The sequence below is a fragment of the Galleria mellonella genome, unplaced genomic scaffold (assembly GCF_026898425.1).
Source record: "Galleria mellonella isolate WM207_F2 unplaced genomic scaffold, CSIRO_AGI_GalMel_v1 utg173, whole genome shotgun sequence".
NCBI classification, from domain to species: domain Eukaryota; kingdom Metazoa; phylum Arthropoda; class Insecta; order Lepidoptera; family Pyralidae; genus Galleria; species Galleria mellonella.
The window spans coordinates 8,573,327-8,590,904 of record NW_026442016.1 but is presented as its reverse complement, the minus strand read 5'-3'; the positions used below and the strand labels follow the sequence as shown (position 1 = coordinate 8,590,904).

General features: G+C 29.7%; 1 protein-coding gene across 1 annotated transcript in view; it reads left to right on the top strand.

Annotated features, from left to right (window-relative positions):
* Positions 1-17,578, top strand: part of LOC113515664 (short neuropeptide F) — a 116,510-nt gene that overhangs the window by 31,228 nt on the left and 67,704 nt on the right. Inside the window, exon 2 of the mRNA XM_026899923.3 lies at positions 16,486-16,509. The gene's annotated coding sequence lies outside the window, so the exon portion shown is untranslated. The remainder of the gene's footprint in view (positions 1-16,485; positions 16,510-17,578) is intronic.

The window sequence follows — 17,578 nt, the reverse complement described above, 5'->3', positions numbered from 1 at the left end:
ACATAGCCATAAAAATTTATAACCATTAAGAACCTGTTTCTTTTTAATTTAAAAATACTACTTACCAGTACCCACCATTTAAAATTCTATTGTGATAAATGTAAAACTTTGGAAAGTATTTGTGAAATTGTAAAAAGTAAAAAGTGAATTTGCAAATAATTTTAGTACTTATATATCATCTTAATACGTACTCAATTGGACTGTATTTTGATTTAGCATTGTTTGCATTGTATTTTTCTATGAACACGTTATCGTCACTTCTGTTAGTTCGAATTTAAAAAAAAAATATTATTTATTAGAAGATATTAAAATAAATTTTGTTCCATTCCATTTTTTCTTACCCGTATAAATAATTTACTTACCTATTGATAAATTACCATGAATTTTCTATGTGGACTTGTAAGAGTACATAATATCTTATTTGCATCAATTTTGAAGAATCTGATATTCATACTTCGGGAGACAGTTACAAGTTAAAATGAAATTTCTTAGAGAGAATTTAATTTGAGACCGAATGTCATTTAGCGAAGCTCGTTACTTGTAAATTAAATGAAACCCATCATGATTTTATTAGGCATTAATAAATCGACATATTTTTTATTTTGCATCTTAGTTATAAATAGATATTGACAGATTGTACCTATTACAGAATATCAATGTATGTATAATCTGTGTCTGTGTGCATTTGACATAGTAAATATTTTTTGTAAGTCTTTTGTCTTTTTATCAAAACTAGCTGACCTGGCTGTGGTTGAAATTCGATCATAACATATATTGTAATAAGTGAATATATTCTAGTTATGTTTGACATTCAGTAAGACTATAGACTAACAATATTAAAGACGAACAATATGACTCTATTCACAATTTCATCACAGACGTTAACAATAAACAAAAGATATATATCCGTGTGTGTATCAAATACATGGTAGTGTGTGTAATTTTTATCTATTGATTTTATGTATTTTTTATACATAACTTTAAAAAAATATTCGCATTCTGCACTCCTTTTTTATATAAACTATAAGTGTGTGCCAAATTTCATACTCCTCCGCGCAACTTCCGTAAAAAGAGTTATAAAGCTTTTGCTTCACATATTAAAACACAGTACTTAAAAAGTAAATAGCTAAAATACTTTTTTAAATAAACACTGTGACATAAAAAAAAAATAAAAAAAGATTTAAAAATAATACGTAACTGAGATACAAAATGAAATACCATAATCACCTTATATTGTGTTTACGAGTATGTTACACAATATTTATTTTTAAAGTCGCTAAAAATAAAGTTTAAATTTCCAAATATAATTTATTACTATAGTTATCGTCGCGTCACTTATGTATACCCCTCCCACCCCCATTGTTTGAAAACAAAGAAGTCCCTTTTATCATTGAGTAATACAATAACATATGTATAAGTATATGTAAGTAATGCTGGCAGGAAATACAAAGGTTACACGTCGTCTGAGATATAAGTCTTGTTAATGAACAAATTCTCTGTTACTCTAGTTGCTCTGTGTTGACACTGGAGGGTAAAGAGTTGTCTTGTCGTCGACCATAAAGGCAGTTTTATGACTGAATTATATCTACTCTATCCTTGTCTGGTCGGTTGTAAAGATATTTTACTATTTCATTGACATGTAACGGTTTATATGCACCAGGATATGCACTTTAAAAGCTTTTACCCACACAATACTATTTTATTTCGCTTTAATAAATACTTTTAACTATATTTTAAATTAAAATAAATGATCTCATAATAATTGCAAAACCGGATAGGAACGTGTAGGACTTGCCTAAATAGGTTCCGTAACCACAATTTACGAGTATTAAAAAAATAAAGTTCTACCAGTTCTCTAGTACCTAGAGTACTTATAAGTTTTGCTTAGTTTGGAACTAGAGGGCGTTGTGTAGGTAACAATTTTATCATCATCATCATTATATCAGCCGTTGACTGGCTACTGCTGAACATAGTCCTCCTCCATTAGGGGGTTTTTGTCAGTAGTCGCCACGCTTGGCAGATTGGCAGATGGGTTGGCAATCACAGAAGATGTTTTAAGAGGGACGCTGCTGTCCATAATTTGACCATTAAGTTCTCTTAGTTGCCTCTTACGACACCCACGGGATAGGAAGGGGTGGCCCATTATATCTTGGAATCAAACGGTATTATTTATTTAGTATTTAACATTTTTTCATATGTATACTTAAAAATAGATGCACCTATTATTTAAGGCATATACTGAAAGTTATGTATGGTAGATATAAAGTTTTTTTCTTGCATTCATTATTCCAGAAACAATCTTGTTTGCGGGCGTTTGTTATATCTCAGTTAAAGAGACGTAGAGCGGGGGCTCGCTAAAATAATTCTCAAAAGTTGGCAAACCAAATTACTACGCTCCACATTTTTCTTGGAGTTTATCTTATTTTTTACTCTTAGTTGTTTGTAACTTGTTTCTTTAATTTATTGGGTTATCCGCCAAAAAGTCGACTGCAAATAAAACAATAAAGTACGTCAAATTATTTAATGGTAAACGGAATGAACTTATCTTTTTCTTCAACACTGGAAATGTATATTTCTATTTATATATAGCTATATAAACAGACTGCTATACTTTCAATTGGTTTGCGCGGCGAGTTTTTAATTTTCTTCTTTCTTTTTTTGTGTAATGCGTGCACAGACACTGTCTAGTTACTACTAGTTTGTTATATTATATGTATAGTGATTACGGTAATTTGTACTAATATATAATATTAGTATAAATTATTATTATTTATACTAATACTATATCTTATACTTTATATATTAGTATAAGAGGAAAAATTTCAATGTTTGTTTTTTATGCAATTTAGAATAGTAAACAAACTGGCGGCGCACCTGATGTTACTGGTGGTAGTTGTTTGTTATTACAAATAAACATACATTTAAAAATAGTTGTACCGATTTTTTTTTACCAATAGTAAACTACACTGTCAGCGAATAACATAGGCTATATGTTATTTTCGAAAATTGTAACTACACGATGCCGGGCCGGATTGCTAGTATACAGTTTAATTATAGTTTCATATTAGTATTTTCATAAATTACGACGCACTTTCTTACTGTTTTTAATGAATAAATCAATCCTTAATAATTATTATCTTAAAATCAACCCTTGATTTTAAGATAATTATTAAAAGTGATTCAGAGTGGGCAAAGTAATCACATAATTTAGATAATTCAAGGAAATTTAGAACTTCCTCCTTTTGAAATGCGCTTAAAATATTGAACTTTTATTAGTAAAGATAGCCTCCACTTGAACTCCAATTTCATTGGCAGACTATAAAGCCTCCGACTGAAGAGGCTTGCGTTCAAATAGTATGAACTGAAAGGATGAGGACGATTGTCCGAGTCAAGTGAACAAGGATTTTGATTCTTTCAGAAGTGACATTTAAAATTTGTTTGCTTTAAAAGCTAAAGTTTTGCGATTAGTAATAATTATATAATACTATTGTAAAGAAAAAGACTATACAGTGTTTAGGTGTTTTAAGGATTGATTATTTTGAATTTTTTTTCTTTTTGGTTTTTTAGTTTGTTTGTTGTTTATACTAACTTTAAGTAGGAGATTTTTTTTATATTTACAATTTGGAATGACAAACGACCCGATGGCATATATACATGTATAGAAAGTGGTATATAAGTACTCACCCATATTTTAATAATACACATATTGATAGCACATATATAAGAAAAAAGTATCTACAGTATGCTGATTGATTTATAATTAATGTACTTTTATCTTTGTTATGGCGATTAAAGGAGGGCGAGGGACGGGCAACAGCGTCCCTTTTAAAACATCTCTAAAAGCTAAACTGCGGTTGCCAACCCGCTTGCCCAGCGTGGCAACTACTGGAAGAATTCCCCTTATGGGGCAGGCTTATGTTCAGCAGTGGACAATTGGCGGCTAAAATAATAATATCTTTGTTATTATTATTTATATTTACATAATTTAAAAATGTTCAATTTGTGATGTGTAATACAAAATGAATATACGTATAATTTTTTTTTATTATTATTTAAAGCATGATTATCATTTCTAGTTAAATGTGTAAATCTGTGTCGTGCGAGTGATCACCAATTGTCATTACGTAGTGAGCCGTCAGTTAGATTTGCGGTGTCTTTCAGCGGTATTGCTGCGGTCGCTGTCATTCCTGTCTATGACATGTCATTCCATTGACAGTGTGTACCGGTCCATAACGTTCTGTTGTTACACTTGGAAATAGGGAACAGCCGCTTCAATTCCTTTTAAGTCTTTGTTATATTTTTGTATTAAAAGTGCACAGAGTTTAAATAAATACACATGAAATTATTAGCCACGGTATATGGTACTAGAGTTGGCAACTGCAGAAATAATATAATTACTGGAATATCAATTAAAAATAATTGTTATTTTTCATTTATTTGACAAGTATGATAAAATAAACGAATAATTAGAATTTGACATAAATGCATGCTTTTTGTCCTGGACACTTGAATAAAGTTGCGTATAGTGTGTAGTAAACAGGATTTTTTACGGTTGAAAACGAAATGGTAATCTCGCTACGCTATCGGTTTACACTGATAAGGGCACTACTGAGAGATGATAGTTGGAAAACTGGTTAGTTGATATTGATAGTCAGGTCATTGATAGTCTTCAAGAAAAAAGCATATATTTCTTTTTATAAGGCCGGCAGCTCATCTGCAATGCCTCTGGTGTTGCGGGTGCTTATGGGCAGCGGTAGTCACTTATTATCAGATGAGCCGCACGCTCGTTAGCACCGTGTTATAAAAAATATATAAAGTATATTATTATTATTATTTCATTATTATTATAAAGTATATACCTGTTATTAATTTATGAATTTTTGCTTATCCATTACAATTATTATTTTGTTAAGATCCATTGACGTGCCTTTGAAGAAATTTTGAGGACTATCGACAGTTAGCAATGTTCAGATCGACATTGATTTTCAAAAGTATTTAAATTTAGTTCTTTGGAATTAATCCTCGGTACCATGACTACGTTTATTAGAAAATCAATGAAGTTATATAATTTATTTGAATATTCAATCGGTGATAGTGCTCTTGTTTATTTTAGATTTCAACGTGATAAATATAGTGATGAATATGGCGAAATAAAAAAAAAAGTTTAGTAGAGTACATTAAAGATTTTATTATAACATTTAAAAGTTGTTGATACATAGTATGTATAAGTTATGAGACTATTGTATAACTCTTGAGATAGTTCTCAAGAGCTATATAATAGTGTCATAGTCAATAAAATTAGCGGGCAACCAAAAGTCTTTTTTTATAAATCTTGTAGGAATAAAAATGGTGCATACAATGTACCTAATGAGCTTTTAAGAACCCGAAACCAGTAACGTATTATAACAAATTGTGGAGTAATACAAGTGTTTAATAAAAATATATAAATTGTCCATACTTATGCTTAATATCTTTACTTCCTTTTTAATATTATAAATGTGAATGTGAGTTTGTTTGTTTGTCACCTATTTATGTTTTAATCAATTACAGTGAAAATTTGATAGACAAGTTTTATATGAGATTGCTATTTTTTTTTTCTTGATCAGTGAACATTTCCCGGTCACACGGATGAAAGCGTGCAAAAGTTAGGTGCTACTAAATATATGTCTATGCTGCACTTCCAGCAGAAGTTAATTGCACGTTTGTTGAAATTGTGAGATAGAAACATAAAAGTAAACAATAACAAAAAGCCCGGAGAACGTTTGTCGACGTCTCATTAGTGACAATGAATATTATATAATCTAGGGCTTCCGAAGCACCAGCGTAACGATTGTCCATAGATGCAACCAAGTAATTAGGGAGAGGGTTATGTTTTAGTGTTAAAATACTAGAATTATTGTTACTGTTATAAGTTAAAAGCGTTTATAACTTTTCTTATAAATGCATAAAGTGTGACAACGTCGCAATTATTTTTCAATTTAAAAATAAATAACATTTTTCATTGTATTTTTTTAACATTTTAATATCTTAGCGAACTAAAACGTTAATTATTATTTTTTCATTTCAAAACCAAAGCAGCAAAACTAATTATGAGCTTAATAATTAGTCTGCAGTATTTATATTTTATTATTCTCGATGGCTTATAATTTTTTCATTCATTCATATCAGCCGTTAACTGACCACTGCTAAAAATAGGTCTCTCTCATAGTTACTGAAAACAAATTTATAGCTACTTTTCAAATCAAATCAAATAATTTATTAAACGAATATTTATACATACATTAGATGAAAATATTTTTTACATGTCTATTATTCCACATTTTACATTATTATAAAATTTATATGAAAATGTTATAATTATTTGTAATAATAAAGATAATTTAATTCTAATGTAGTCAAGTCCAATATTCATCATTATAATAGTCATATAATGTATAATAGCATTTAACTGTCAAATATTTTTTAATTTTTTTCTTAAAGACATATAAATAACTTTATATTCTATTAAGGTACTGCAATGTCTGTTACTGTAACTATATTATTTTAATTGATTAAGTATGGATTTGTGTCCTGATCATAAATAAATCACTAATACTCTGCTTTCAGTGACAGCTTTATAAAATTATTATTACATGATTTATTTTTATAAAGTTGTCTAGATTTAGTTTATTAGCAGAGCGCTTTTAAAACATTCAGTCAGAAATATTGAAAAATATTAAATAATTATTTATTATATTATTATATTATATTAACCAACTAAGTTGGAAGCTTGACAGTTTTCCAATTCACTTCCTTTGCAGCCACAATATATACAAACATTATCACATTTAAATATTGGACAACTCTCTAAATAATTGATTGTCATTCTGCGAAACTTGACAAGTTTACAATTAAATATAATATATCCAAGTCCGGATACTGACTCATGATATTGTTGAGCAAAGTCGGTGCTAGTAGAAGAGGACCCTGTTTTGCTAGCTTTATTTTTCTCAACAGGACATGGAAACAGTTCCTTCAACGTGCTTGAGCATAATTAGAAGGCGCTCAAATGGATATCAATGCCAGGATGCTGTGAATATATTTATAGCCTTTAAATACTTTTAAAATATACCCAATTAAAGTCAATTTTCTCTCACTTCAAGTGAGTTATGTCTTAGCATGCTCAATAAAAATTTACTATGGTATAATAGGTAACATAGTATTTATACTGTTTATGATACAGCCACTTTATAAATTTTCTTTGAATTTTCTCGTTCATAAGTATATATTTTGACTCATGTGGATTCCAGATAATTGCATTACCTTCTAATTTACTGGCCTATATACAATCTATTTGTTGTGATTGTTGCAACACGAATCCTTAATTCCCTACTGAAAGTTAAGCGAAAATTTGGTATCATTGAACACTAAGTTGTTTTTTTCAGTCCAACCTAAAATATTATTAATATCGCTTTATAGGAGCTCACAGTATGAAAACTTAGTAACAGAAAAAAATAATTTTAAGTCATCTGCAAATAATAAACATCACACCCTACCCCCAGCAGGTCAATACTAAATTAAATTATAAATATTAAAAATTCTAACTGCCCTAAATTACTTCTCTGGCTTACACTAGAATACGTATGGTTTGGAATTATGTCCTTTATACTGCATATACTGTCTTCTATCACGAAGGTAGTTGGAAAAAATATTAATAAAGGAGAAAATCCGGCAGCTGAGAACTTGTGGAAAAGCTTATGTCAAAATAAGCTGCATCTACCTGGAATCCAGAGTCCACAGCCTCTGTGACATATGTGACATGCTGAAAGTCGGCTAATATACTTTCGATTTTTTTACTAATACGAATGTGTAAAATTGACTCGAATAATTTAATGAAGGCAAACAGTACAGCCCCTGGTCTAAAATCGTTTGCTTGTGATACACTGTTTCTCTTTGGGATGGGAACCACGCGCGAAATTTTTCACTTTTTCGGGTAAAATTATTTTTTAAGGCACAAATGATATTCTATATACGAATATATAAATACTTTTAATACTTAATTTAACATTTTATAAGACTATTTTATTCATATAATATTTTATAAGAAACTGTAATCTACATATCCCAGTCTCGCCACAGTCGCAGATAAACGCTAGCATTATAATTGTGAAAGCAAATTTGTTTGTTACTTTTTAGCGTCGTAAAAGCTTAATTAATCGCAATTAAATTTTGATATACACATACTATATGAGATAAAGAAGAATATTTTTCCTGGTCACGCGGATGAAGTGAAGTCGAGGGTAAAAGCTGGTACATAATATTTGAATGATAGTAAAGACATTTGGATATTTTTTAATAATTACCTAAAGGAATTTTAGTAAAATTTGATACATAGTACCTACTTATTCTGGTTCCGCATACTGATATTGTTTATTCTGGTTGATGTCACGTAGCACCTAATTAAATAATACGAAGGATGACACAAAAGTAGTACAACCACACTAATGAAAGTTATGAAATCTTAAAAAATATAGCTACCGTAATGTAATTAAAATATTAATTACAAAATTTGTAGGTTATTACACAGTTACACATTTAATACTAGTATACACAGGTGCATTTAATTTCTCATTATTATAGAAAATAAAATGTGCAAAAATAATAAAAAATAAAACAATAATTAATGACGTAAAATACTCTAAACAAAATACCTTCCTAAATAAAATACCCTATTGTCAGCAAGGTTAAATATTTTACAAGAGTGCGTGTGACATGAAGATGTGAGTTGTGACAACGGTCCACTAAAGCGGGAATTTATATTGGCATCATTTTGATACTGGGTGAGTAATTTATTCATTCTTTTGTTGTGATTAACAAGCCTTTACCCCAACGGTAAACGTTACACTTGTTATACCTACATTTCACCTACAAAGCCTTTGTATTGAATTTAACAATATAAAAATTAAACAAAAAACAAAATTGAATCGTCTAAATGTCCATTTTTCATGTTATTTTATTCGTTATTTTTTGTATTTTTGTAATAATGTATTCTATTAATGCTATTAATAATAAATACGAAAATTTGTAACGATGTATGGATGGATGGATGTTTGTTACTCTTTCACGTATGAACTACTGAACAGATTTAAACGAAATTTGGTACACTGGTAGATTATATCCTAACTCAGCATTTAGGATCTTTTTGTACTGATTGGGGCGGACGGAACTGTAGGTTACAGCTAGTGATAAATAAAAATATAAATTTATTTTCTTTATTTGTTTAATTTTATGTACTGTTTATGTACATAAAACGACAGGTCAAGATTACTTATTAATTGTGTTAATAAATTTGTTCTATATAAAAATAAATTATATATTGTCGACTTGTTTGGTTATAATTAAGGGTATTTATAAATTGTCAATCGGCTTTTAATGGTTATAACTCATAAAACCATGTCACACAACACGAATATTTATTTTTTGTTTATCAATCGTTGTGCCTCATGGGATACTTTGATATAGCGTCCCATTGCTCCCATATCTCTGGTATATGGTGTATTAAATAAAAAAATAAAAAATAACAAGGTCTTTTCGAGTATGATGTACACACTTCCCAAATTAAAATCAAAATTTTTGACAGTATGTGTATTAGAATATTCAACATAGTATAAGCGTACATTATTATAAGGATTCATTCCATGTGTGTATGTGTGTGTGTGTGTGTGTGTGTGTGTGTGTGTGTGTGTGTGTTAATTCATATAATATAATAGTTATTTTATTCGTCTTTAAGGTGTCTATGTAATTGTTCAGTAAAAGTTATTTTTTTTAATAGGGCTTCGAATAGACTATAGGGCCACTTCATGGGACATGGTAATCGTTGTAAACAAACGTACGTAAGGTACTCCTACCTTGATTATCGCAAAAAATTATACTATAATGCCAATAGTACTCTTTGTGCGTTACCCGAAAACTAAGTTTTTGAATTCTCAATACTTTCTTTTTTTAGACTGAAAGATGAGCGTCTGGAAAATAGCACCCTTCTGAAGTACAGGCCACATATTTATAGTTTTTATATTATTATTTACCAAATTCTAAATTGACATGCATCTCCATTGTTTCTGTTTAGCTTCCCTTTACGGCCCTAGTCTACTCAGGTCCTTTTGCCAATATACATATTTCCAATTTCCATTTCTGGTTTCCTTTGTCACTCACAATTCTTAATGTTGATTATTTATAATTAGTCAATTATATTATAATACATATATCTGTCTCCCATGGCTTTACTTTACCCACATGAATCAGCGTATAAAATATCCTGTTAGGGTATAACCTACACGTGTACTAAATTTCATTCAAATCTGCTGAATAGTTTTCGTGTGAAAGAGTCGTAAACATCAATCCATTCATCCAATCTCGTTACAAAATATTAATAGGATTAAACTCCAATGGAATTCCATCTACATATAAATATACATGCAGATTTTATTTGATTGTACCTAATAAGTAATTCACGTGATGCGAACAGAATATCTATGCTGTTTTTGTTTCAAAGGGGAAAAATACGGTTAATTTTATCGCTCTCAGCACGTGATCCGAATGAAAATTAGGTTACGTATGCAAATCAATCCTCTCTGTTGCATTATGTGATATACGTACATATGTGATTTTTATTTTATTTTTATAATCTATTGCAAAAGGCCGTGTAATCAGAGGCTCCTTGTTATTTCATTATCCTGAATTGTTCATTATTATGTGACTAAAAAAGTTATGTACGTTTTTGCATTTACAATTGTACTCGTATTGATACTGTTAAAGTATCTATTTGTTAAATACTACTACAAAATTATTTACAATGTTAAAATTATTTGAAAAATTATTAAATATACAATATTTAATATAACTCCGTTTATGTGATTAAATATTGTTCAGTTAGTGTAATAATGTTTATTTATAACTTCATATGCTAAAATTTATGCATTATTATAATAAAATTTATTATTTTAATCATCTTTTGTTTTTAATAACATTGACTTTCTTTTGTTCAGCCATAAACAGATGTCAGACACTCGTTTGTAGTAAGACGTATAAAAATTTATTAACACTTATTTATAGCAAGTTTAACTTTTTTAGTTAAGGCAGATAATGCTTTGTCATTAAGGAATAGGTACTTATTTTAAATTGAGACCATAGAATAAACTTATACCAAAGTGATTGTCCAGCGTGGTAATGGGACGCTATTAAGCCATTGTCCTATAAGTCACGCCAGAAGCCTTCATGTATTACGAAGGCGGCCCAGATATTCTTACATAAGAGGGCAGATACATTAATTGAATGAAAATGTAATACGGCCTGCTTTATCAGTACTATTAAATAAGGTGATACAAGTTTTTTTTTTAATAGGCGATGATAGAATGGTTACACTGCCTGCGCTATCGGTATACTCTAGCGAGTTATTAATGAAAGATGATAGGTGAGAATTAATATAATAACAGGTCAGTTGGTATTATTGTGACCACATTTTAATAAAAAAAAAAATTCTAAATCGGCATACTATTGACGGAATTTAAGGTAACAAACATAAAAAAAAAATTACAATCCAATTGAGGACCTCTTCTTTTGAACGTCGGTTGATAATTATAACAAACATTTCGCCACCAGGATCAAATGAGTGATCAAAAGGCTGTTACTTCCTTGCCCCTTCCGGGAGATCCTCTTGTTACGGCTCATGAATAAAGTCCCTTATTCAAAGGAAATTTCATCTTTTTGTCACTTCAGTACCCACTGCTCTTCTCTGTAAATACGGTTCACCGATTTTATGTAATACAAATAAGCGTATTTGTAATGTATATATATATATATATATATATATATATATATATATATATATATATATATATATATATATATATATATATAACAACTTATTGTCAATTAGAGCAAAGAAAACTCTCGATGTGTCGTATACATTGATAATTTTATATATCCACATATATCTGAATACATACTTATATGTATGTATTATATCTACTTGTAAGTATGTATTACCATCATATGGATCATATGGTCCCGTCATAGAATTCCACTTCTTCCTTTTCCATGAGTGTCGTAAGAGATAACTAAATGAACTTAATGATCGAGATATTGGCAGCAGCTTCCCCCTTAAAACATCACTAAAGCCTAACTGCGATTACTGACTCACCTGCCAATCGTGACAACTACTGACAAAACTCCTCTTATGGTAGGTCGTCAGCTTGTTTGCCATTCTAAGGTTAAAAAAAAACTCAAAGACATTTTATAAATTATTTAATAGACCGAAGGCGCTTACTATTCGTTACCTAAAATTAACGTAAGTGTAGTTCTAGAATAAAGGGTATCCTATATAATTAAGAATTAACATAATTTTAGGACAGAACATGAAGTCCGGTACATCGGGTGTGTGTTTAAATACCCTTAAAAATATTAAATAAAAATACTTGTACTTTATTAGTGATGCGCTTAAATTTAAATTTAGCACATTACATAACATTTCATTTTGTATTTGGATTGTATTAATTGAACGAACAACCAAGAAAGAGTTGTGATAACTTTAAATATAAATACATTATATTAAATTCTATGTTAATATTATAAATACACAAGTAACTGACGTGAATTGATGAAAAGTGAATAACGAAGGGTAAATCAGTACCTCATCTAAAATTCCATATGCTGTTAGACAGCTGTCCGCTAAGTTAAGGATCACGTGTTGGGTTCGTACTCGTATATCAAGATTTAAGCAAGAAATCTGATATTCATCTTAGGTAAGTTATCGAGGAGTTTATAGTAAAATTAAATTGAGTAGATACCGCACGATATTGTTCATTAAAACCCTTTAAATTTAAAGATGTTTCTTATTTTTATTTTTAGTAATCGAGTTGAATTGTCGCGTAATATATTATACGCATTTAACTTTAATATTATAAAAAAAAATGTTCCAACCTAATGTGGCATAACTTGGTATGATAATAGTATTATCTATTGCCGTAATGTGAGTTGGAAATGAATAACGAATATTATTTAGTATAAAAATAAATAAGCAATGGCAATCAAACGATCCGTCACCGTTTTCCAAGAATTCTTGCGACGCCAGGAGTAATAGATGAACGAAATACACAGATTACAATTCATATAATTGTATTTATAGATGCAAAAGCAATTGTATATTTGAATCTTTAATGTTGAAAATGAAAATACCTGGTATTCTTTGAATTGAAAATATACGGTCTTACTGTATTATGGTAATAAATCAGTAATGCAGTTGTATTAAGCCGTTTTTACAGTTCAGTTATTTATACTTGTTGCGTGAGATCTGAAGTAAATAATGTGGCTTTTCTGCCTTAAAATTGTAAATTTTCCATTAATTGTGAAAATTAGCTATAAATCCATTATTTTCTGTTATGCACTGTTGACAGTTTCTCTTTTTAAGTAGGTTTTCTTCTTACAATTAAATATTATTTTTGTTTTATCTTACGGCGACTTAATCGTCATATAATGTGAAATAAACTACTTTTATGCTGGTTTATCAATATTATACTATATTACCAGTAAACGAAATCGCGGGTATCGAAATTAAGCTTAAACCTTAAGCTATTGAGCTAGGTAAAAATTAATGCCGTGTGGTCCCGGCATAAAATGGGCCACTCTTTGCTTTCCCGTGGGTGCCGTAAGAGGCGATCAAGGGAACTTAATGGTACAAGGATGGGCAGCAGCCTTTTGTTTTAAAATATCACTATACTAACTGCTACGGGTAACCCTAACTGCGGTTGCCAACCCGCCTGCCGAGCGTGGTAACTACTGGCAAAACTCCCTTTATAGGGAAGGTCTATGTTTAGTAGTGAACAGGTAACGGCTGATATAATAAATAATAATAATGAAATCTTAACATATCATATAAAAATCTTGTTATAGTAATCAAAGAAAACACAAATTTTACTTAATAAAAACATTTTAAATCAAACGTAGAAATGATAATATTTAGTTTCGCAATAACTTGCGGGATAGAACATATGGTTTAGTCACATCCAAATTCACAAATTTAAAGCAATGTTGTTCTAACAGATTAGGTTAAAATTAAATTAAGATTTGTCACGTTTGATTTACCCAAATTAGTGGACAACCCTTTGGGACTTATATTCGTTTAAAACTTATGAATATTCAGGTAGCGATAGGTTTGAATAAATGTTAGAACAACCGTGACATTGGAGAATTCACTTCAAACATTTAAATACCGGATAAAGTATAGCAAGTCAATTGATTTAGATACGTGACTTCATTGTTTCTTTGCATTTTAAAATACTTTTTAATCGGTGATAGATTAGCTGGTGGATCGTTTGGTTTATGGTCTTAGTTCAAACTAACCATAACAACAATTTTTAACTAACTATATATTTTTTTTTCAAATATAGTCTTATGCTTCGTACTCCGGAATGTGTATAAAGCCATACTTCAGCAAGCTAACGGCAGAGCAGTCATGTACAAATGTAGTAATGTACAAATGATATAACATAAGTAAGTTCTCACACAAAACATATTCACAATTCACAAATCACACATAATTAGTTGTAATGTATATATTCTAAAACATAATATATTTTTTTAATAAAACATACCAAGTAAGTTAGCATACGAATTTACTACTTGTAGTCTTTAAATTAAATGCTATGTAATGGGATGTCCTATATAAACTTAATTAAGTTATATAACTCACACCTCACCTCACAGTCACACCTCACCTCATATTCACAGAATAACTTACACCCTGTAGGAATTAGTATAAACTAGTTTACTTTCTCAATTAACTAAACTAAAATCAAACGAGTGACTCCAATTACGTGCCTTATCATTGCGTTGCATAGATGTTTTAAAACGATTTACAATTAAAACTTTGTTATACCAAAAGACAATCTTAGGTACCCGGGGAAGGTGTTATATCATAAATTACTATATGTAAGTACTAAATAGAAGTTAGACGCTATAAGGAAGATTGGATGGATGTGTGTGGTCGCATAAATTGGTGTTTAACAAGCTCAAGGGACCGGCAAAGTTTATGACTTCTCTTAAGTTTTGTGGTAAAATCTGACTGTAATTAATACTTTTATAATACCTATTTATCTATATAGTATTTTCAAACCCATATACACTACATTCTCACTAAAATTATAAATGTGAAGGTGAATTCGTTATATATACATATAGTGTACATAGAATGGGCTCAATTGCTATATAATTCTCATATTTCCTTTCGCCAGCAATTATAAAACAAGATCTTACATAAAGGGCTATCGTTAATTGCTTTTGAAATATAATATTATAAAATATTAGATACCATGGTAATATGTAATTATACAATTACAACTAGTATTTATTTCTTCTTAGTGGTTCCAATATCTACAGTTTTATTTACTTATTTATTTTTAAAGTATATGTACTAATTTTACCTGCGACTTCGTCTGCACAAACTTTATATATATTGACCAGGATAAAAAAAGCTTATAATCTCCATCCCAGATACTACATATATTTTTATTATTTATGTAAAGAAAGGGCTACATGATAATTTCTTAAGGCACTATAAGGTGACACAAATACTCTCGCACAATTATAATAGTAAATATAATAATTCAGTTAATACAATGAGAATTAAATGAGAAATGAGAAAAAAAAAAAGAAAAAAAAAAAAAAAGTAATTCAATTGAGTTTCTTGCCAGTTCTTCTCAATTGGATCTATATACCAAACTGGACGGTAGGGTAAATATAAAATTATAATGTAAAAATTTGACGTTCATAAGCGGCTAAAATGTCCTACATGAATAAATGATTTTTGAATTTTGAATTGTAAGTAAATTAGTACCTTACTTTGTTCAAATTATTGTAATTTTGCTTTTACTGTTATAATAAAATTATATATATATATATATACGTAGGTATATTAAATTTTCTATTGCCAGCCATAAAGTTTCAAGTCCCCGAACGGTGCTGTGCATCTCTCAGTAAGATTATTATTTCGCCTTCGAACGCTCACGCAATGATAACTTTCGTTTGTTGTTCGTGTACTTCACTGTACTTATTAAAAGTCAGTTTCCTATACAAATTGAGTCAAACAATTGAGGCGTCAATATACATTCAACTCTGTCTGTATTGTTTAAATATGAGAATACTTATTCAATTTCAATTTTGTTTTACAAGAAAAATTATTTCAACCAATTGACGAAATTTTCTTTTTTTATGAATTCCAAAGTTCCTGTGGCACGTGGAGATTGGCGCCCTCCCATATTTCATGGCCGTTTTAATGATATACATGAAGGGTGATAATTTTTATATGGCCCAAACAACGACCAATAGCCAGAATTATCTACAAGTGAGTAAAAACTTTCTGCCTATCTCGTCTTAAAAACATTCCATGAATGTGTTCTTGCAATTAGGCAATTGTTAATTTTCTCTCACTAATTATTTTTTTTTTTGTTACAGATCATCTGCAATAAAAACATAAAGGTATGTGTTTCATGCATATTATTTTCAGTAAGTGTTACGTGTCAGGGGCCCATTATGTAGTAACTGTTGGGCGCGGTGCGATCGCATTATCGTATTCAGACAAAATTAAATCAATGCCCCTTCCCACTCTCGACTGAGCAGAAAAAGGTCAAATTAATGACATAGTTAATTATTCTCCAAGTGGTAGCTAATCGGGTGGTGGAATTACGTGTCCGTTTTAAATTATAATACCAGACTTCATTTAAGAATTATATTCGTACGTTAGAAATTTTTGTGTGGGTTAAAGTTTTATTTGTCATTTTTTTATGCTTTACCAAATGAAATTTATCTAAAATATTTTGGTAATAATTTAAAAGTGTGACAAAAAATTTGTATATACAGAATTTTAACAGTTCAGCTACATTAATAAGATTTTTTCACAATAGGCCAATATATCAATAAGTAAATAATCGATAAAGAAAATGTTTATAGGTAGGATAATAAAATTATATAATAGAAAGGAGTCCTACATACTGGTATGATAATGTTAAATAACAATACACAACAATAACATAAATAGCTAATAGAGACCTTTGTTGATTACTATGACTTTACTTGGTAACATACATATGTCACGCCTATTTCCCATAAGGTAAGCACAAACAATTCGAACAATACAATACCAAATACTACGATTTGTTAAACATTCCTCAATCTATTCATACAAGATAGTCGGTTACGAGTGGGTAGGTAGTTTTAACTAGCCCCTTTTCAGCGCGTCATGTATATATTTTGGTTGACGTACGTACGTCTGCGGAGGCCCTACTGACATTTTCACTCATTCATATCTATTCTTGTACTATGCTTCATTCATGCAACCATTATTGTCACCATTTGTTGTAATTAAAACATTTAGTATATCTATTTATATACTAGCATACAGGTAGAAATTCTAAAATATCTTATTTGGTTTCTATTGCTCTTATTTAAACGGTGTTTTACAGTTGAATTTGAAAGTTGTAATAATAAAATATAAAAAATATTTGATATCGTAATTCATGGATAAACAATAAAACAAATAAAGTACATA